This window comes from Phascolarctos cinereus, unplaced genomic scaffold (assembly GCF_003287225.1).
Source record: "Phascolarctos cinereus isolate Bilbo 61053 unplaced genomic scaffold, phaCin_HiC Scaffold_1;HRSCAF=81, whole genome shotgun sequence".
NCBI lineage: Eukaryota > Metazoa > Chordata > Mammalia > Diprotodontia > Phascolarctidae > Phascolarctos > Phascolarctos cinereus.
The window spans coordinates 20,270,810-20,276,809 of NW_027555514.1; the positions used below are offsets into that span (position 1 = coordinate 20,270,810).

At 49.7% G+C, this 6,000-nt stretch overlaps 1 protein-coding gene across 1 annotated transcript in view; it reads right to left on the reverse strand.

Annotated features, from left to right (window-relative positions):
* Nucleotides 1-4,561, reverse strand: part of SCRN1 (secernin 1) — a 63,416-nt gene extending 58,855 nt beyond the window's left edge. The window contains exon 1 of the mRNA XM_020993345.2: nucleotides 4,409-4,561. The gene's annotated coding sequence lies outside the window, so the exon portion shown is untranslated. The remainder of the gene's footprint in view (nucleotides 1-4,408) is intronic.
* Between the last annotated feature and the right edge of the window lie 1,439 nt (nucleotides 4,562-6,000).

The following is a 6,000-nucleotide window of genomic DNA, read 5'->3' on the forward strand; positions in this document are numbered from 1 at the left end:
TCTCCCTCTGTGTGGTGTGTCTCTCTCTCTCTCTTTCTGTCTCTCTCTATGTCTTTCTCTCTCTCCTCTTCTCTCTCTCTCTGTCTCTGCCTCTCTGTCTCTGTCTCTGTCTCTCTGTCTGTCTTTCTCTGTCTCTCTCTGTCTCTCTCTCTCTCCTTTTCTCTCTTTCCTTCTCTCTCTCTATCTCTGTCTCTCTCTTTGTCTCTCTGTCTGTCTCTCTCTCTGTCTCTATGTCTCTCTCCTTCTCTCTCTGTCTGTCTCTCTCTCTGCCTCTGTGTCTCTGTCTCTCTCTGTCTCTGTCTCTCTCTGTCTCTGTCTCTGTCTCTCTCTCTCCTCTTCTCTCTCTCTGTCTCTCTCTCCTCTCTCTTTCCTTCTCTCTCTCTATCTCTGTCTCTCTGTCTCTCTCCTTCTCTCTCTGTCTCTGTCTCTGTCTCTCTGTCTCTGTCTTTCTCTGTCTCTCTCTGTCTCTGTCTCTCTCTCCTTTTCTCTCTTTCCTTCTCTCTCTCTATCTCTGTCTCTCTCTCTGTCTCTATGTCTCTCTCCTCTCTCTCCTCTCTCTTTCTCCTTCTCTCTCTCTGCCTCTCTGTCTCTCTGTCTCTCTCTGTCTCTGTCTCTCTCTGTCTCTCTCTCTCTGTCTCTCTCTGTCTCTCTCTCTGTCTCTGTCTCTCTCTGTCTCTCTCTGTCTCTCTCTCTCTCTGTCTCTGTCTCTCTCTCTCTCTCTCTCTCTCTCTCTCTCTCTCTCTCTCTCTCTCTCTCTCTCTCTCTCTCTCTCTCTCTCTCTCTGCATGTGGAGAGCTCTTAATGAGAAAACCTTCTCCACAAATGTAGATCACCAATTATTCTCTAACTAGCAGTAAGTTCCCCATGCACTAAGAGCTTAATCCTTCAGCTGGGATGCATCAACTGGAAGGCTCAAACACACATTTTGCCGTCCCTCTATCTACTCCAATATACTGTCTCTCTTGGTATCCTTCCACTATGTAAATGCATAAGTTTGCTAGATAAAATATGAGCTCATTGAGGGCAGGTGTTGCCTTTGTGTCAAAAGCCTTTTAAGCACTATATCCCCAAATTGCTCACCACTAAGGGTGCAAATACAAACCCGAGGCAGTCCCTGGGTTATATCCCAGCACAGTGCCTGGTGCACAGTAGGCATTCAAGAAATGCCTGTTTAATGTAATGGATCCTCCTAGGCTTAGGTGCTCTCTCCCTATATCTATTTAAATCATGTGTATGCTGCAGTTTAAGGTAAGCTCCTTGGCAAGACAAGGACTATTTCTGTTTTGTCTTTGAATCTCCATTGCTGAACAGAGAATCTGTCATATACTGTAATAAGTAGTAGGTTTAATAAATGTCTGTTGAGTTGAACTATTTAATAGAATACTTTAATCCCCCTTCCATGAGGAAAACACACCAAGTAGTCCAATGATGCTTGACTGTAGATACTCTACCTACATTCAGAGAGCTGTATGTGCTAATATCACATAATAGCCCTGTCACTCCCCAGCTCAAGAAACTTCAGGGACTCCTGATGGCTAAAATACCAACTTCTCTATCAAATATGTAAAGCGCTTTATGTTCTTGCCCCAGCCTATCCTTCTGGCCCGAAGTCACATTATTCCCCGCCACAGACTGTCTATTCCCACCTGCTGGGCCCTGGACACACAGTTCATCTCCCTTTGCACAGGCTGTCCCCCCCAAGCCTGAAAGGCACTTCTTTGTCACTTGGAACCCGGAACTTCCCTTCAGGGCTCAGCTCAAATGGCATCTCCTACATGCATTTCCTGATACCTCCAATTGTTAGTGTCCCCTCCCCCCCCAAAAAAAACACCTTTGTACATATTTTCTATTGATTTGTCTGTGTGCATGTTGCCAAGAACATAAGATGCTTGAAGTCTAGGCCCATTTCCTGTTGGTCTTTTTACTCCTATTCCTGCTACATAGTAGGTATTTAATAAATATTTGTTTAATGAATCTATGGTGCCCAATCTAAATGATACCTCTTACTTGACAAAGAAGGCCAGATTCCATGTTAAAAAAAAAGTGTAAGAACAAACAAGCATCCGATCCCATATCAATCATCCAATGAACATTTATTAGCATTTACTATGTTCAGGGCAAGCAAAAACATCCCTATCATGCAGACACTTCTATTCTAATAAAGGAGTCAAAATATGTAAAACAAAATATACAAGAGAAAAGACAGAGGGAAAGGAAAGAAACCTTAGAGAGAGTGGTATGCAAATTTAATACAGAAGTTATTCTTCAGCAGGTCAGCAAACCAACCAACTTTTTATTCACTCAAAGAAACTAAGCATCTAGGCCAGTCAAATCCCACAGCACAGGAGGCTCACTGAGCAGCAGAATGAACACCAGCCTCCAAGTCTAAAGACCTGAGTTCCAATCCTGACTCTGTTCCACGATTGTTCTGCTACCTTGGGCAAGCCATTCCCATTCTTTAGGCCTCAGTTTCATTATCTAGAAAATGACTAGATGATCTCTAGATGATTGGACTTTCCAGTTCTAATTCCTTCACATTGGAGGGTTAGTGCTTTGGAAGAGGGGAAAAGTCATTAGGGTAGCCAAGACTTGATAACAATAATGAGCATTTATATATATCTCTAAGCACTTGTGCCGTGTTATTTCATTTGATCCTGGAATCAGTCCTGTGAAGTAGGCAACATTATTTGCCCCCTTTTCCAGATGAAGATACAGAAGCTGAGAGAAGTAGGTGTTATTATTATCTTATTTTACAAAGGGGAAAAAACTGAGCCTGAGAGTGGGCTAGGAGCCACTCAGTGTCTGAGGCAGGATTTTATTTTAATCCTCTAGACTCCAGGTTCAAACCTCCATCCACCGGGCTGCACACATACATACACACACTTAGCATCCCACCTCAAACCTATCCCTCTCCTAAAATCTGAGCCTCGTTGCAAGAAGCAGCCTCTGACTTCTCTGCTGAATACAGCAAAAATGTGTTGGGTAGCTATTGGTCTTTCCATCAGAAGCTTAATGCCATATGGAAAATATATTGACGTTGAACTGGCCGTTTCTCTTAAAAAAAACAAAAACAACAAAAACAACTGATTTAGCATGCTGCCATTTTGAATTGTTAAGACAAATTTCTTCCCAAAATGCTGCATCATCTGGGCAGGATAGGCACAGGCAGTCACCATATTCTCATCAGCAAATATAAGTGACAAAGATATCCTGAGGCGGTTGTGAGGCTCCTGTATTTAAACAGAAAATCCAAGGACCCTGCCGAACCCTAAATGCCAGACTCAAACCCCGAGTCAGCCTTGCCAGTGAGTGACGCCAGCATTAAAAGGCATCGTGGCGTGACTGATGTTCACCCCCTCTCTAAGCATGACTCACGTTTTCAAAATCATGAAACATAAAACTTTTTTCTTTCTTCTTTCCTTGGGCTCGGAAGGACCGCAAACATCACCCCTCCAGGAAGGCAGGGGCGGCCCAGGCAGCCTGAGGCTAGAATCTTAGATGCAAAGACAAGGAGGGCAGTGAATGAGCCGCCACTCACTCAAGCGCAAACATGCAACAGGGCCCAGGGGCCGGCCCTTCAAGGATCCCCCAGCCCCAGCCCCAGGCGCACCCCAAGGTGAAGCGAAGGGGAAGGAATGTCTGCTGCCCACTGTCTCTGCGACAGCACAGCTAGGGGACCCCAGGGGCATGGGGGTGGGAGGCAGACGGCGGGAATGGCCTCCGGGCTCATTAAATCCGCTCCAGAGTGAAACTCAGCAAACGAAGCCCGGAGTGTGAGGTAGGCTGGTCAAGGGCACGGGCAGGAGGTCTGTAAGGGGAGACTAGGCAGCCATGTTAGAGTCCTCCAGACAGGTACGGGAACTCTCGGGAAAAGGAGAGGGTGGCTGGACAGCTTGTTTGTGCCAGGCCAAACACGGGGGATGCAGAAGCGAAGCCTTCTTCCCCTCCCCCCCCCCCGCAACACCCGGGAGGACAATGGGGCGGGCAAGGAGGGCAGGAAGGATGCAGGAGGAGAAGCACGAAAGGATGGACGGCACGCACACGGAGCGACATTTGCCCACGCACCCACAAAGATGCAACTTGGGGAGCTGTACCTTGGAAAGAAAGAAGGGAGGAGGGGCAGTGGGGTTGAAGGAGGGCCCAGGGTCCTTGCTTGGCTGTCCAGTCTCTCTCCCCCTCTACGGTCTAACGGAGCTGTAGCACGCATACCAACCATACAGCCACGGCAGTCTGATCGTGATCGTGACTGAGGACCAAAACCAGGGTGGAAGGGATGGGGGTGGGGGGAGAACCGCGGGGAAAGGGGCCGCCCCGGGCTCCAGTTCAGAGTAAACCGGACAGTGGCCCCTAGCTGCTCCGTGCCCCGCGGGCAGCAGCCCCTGCGAGATGCTCTGCACCGAGGGCTCACCTGGCTGGACGCTCTCTCTCTCCCCGGCTCGCTCTGTCTCTGGGCTCCCCGGCGGCGGCTGCTGCTGCTGCGGCGGCGGCGGCGGAAGCCCGGGCTGCAGTGGCTGTAGCAGAAACTGCCCGAGTGCCTTGCGGGTGCTTCCCCGCCCCCCTCCCTGCTCTCCCACCACCCCCACCCTCAGGTAACAGCTGGCCCTGGCCCACGTGACCAAAGACCCCCACCCCAACCCCCGGGTCCCCAGACAGCTGGGGCCACTCCCAGCCGAGGCGGAGGCTGCAGGAGCTGGGGACAGCGCGGTGGCCCCAGCGTCCGTCAGCTGCCAGCCTAGCGAGCAGCGGCAGCAGTGCGGCTGGGTGCCAGGGGGGAAGGGGCGGGGGCGGGGGCGGGGGCGGGGAGGGAGGAGCACCAAGTGGGAGAGATCTGCGGCAGCTTGGGCGGGTCCTGGGACAAAGCAGCCCCCTGGGGTGTTTGTTCCCCGTGTGGATGTCAGCGACGCAGTCGGCTAAAGAGCCGCCCCCTGACTCGCCATCCGGCCTGGGCTGTGCCTTGCCCTGGAAGGGCAGTGCCACCCTCCAGGGGATCGCTCGCAAGCCCCCCAGGAACACTGGGCCTGTTGCTTTGACCTTCATGAAAGCTCTGAGAGAGAGCTCCTCCTGATCCCTTTCCCTGGACCCTGTTGCTTGGACGGGCTTCCTCCGGAGACCAGCTAAGGGAGGACATTAGGGATGGTACAGAGGGAAATAAGTTTGGAGAGAGAGAACTTGAATTCAATCCTGGAGCTGCTACTGACCCCCTGTGTGACCTTGGGCAAATCTCTTCCCCTCACTGGACCTCAGTTTCCCTCAGTGCCATACAATGGGAATAAGAAGACTTGAGTTCAAATCCTGCCTCCAGCACAGAATAAACTGTCGTTATGCTGTTTTAGATGGGGACCAAAGTGGGAATTCGGTTCCCTTTACTATGCAGGGTTTTAATTCTTTCTTTTAATTTTTTCCCAGTGGCTGTGGAGTTGGAAGAGAGAGACCAGTGATAAATGTGCAGAAAAAGAAAGAACACTAAAGCATTTTAATGGAGTTGGGAGGGGGGGAATGGGAAGAAAAACAAGCAAGGCACCTTTGGAAGCTATAAACTAAATTTATTGTAGACTTAAAGAAGAGCCAGCGGCACAAAACAGGCTGTAATTCCATAGATGGTAAGCCCCTGCTAGATGTCTAGAAGCTAGGCAGAAAAAGACAACCGCCAATCACAACAAAAGACCCTGAATTCAAGGAACTTGAAGACGTGCTTGGCATTGGGGCCAGAAAGCCCCTATTTAAGTAGCTCACATTCTATGGACTCTGTGGTAGTCAGAGGCCGTGCATAAGGATGCATGTGTGTCACATATGTGCACAAAATTAGAAAGCAGAATCACAGATTTAGGGCTAGAAGGGACCTCAAAAGTCATCTTCTTTTTACAGATGAAGATTCAAAGCCCAGAGAGCTGAGGTCACACAGGCATCTGTCAGCAATGGCAGAATTTGAACACAGGTCCTCAGCTCCAATTCCAGACTCCTTTCCAGTTTGTGGGACGAATAAATACCTTCTGAAGGAGG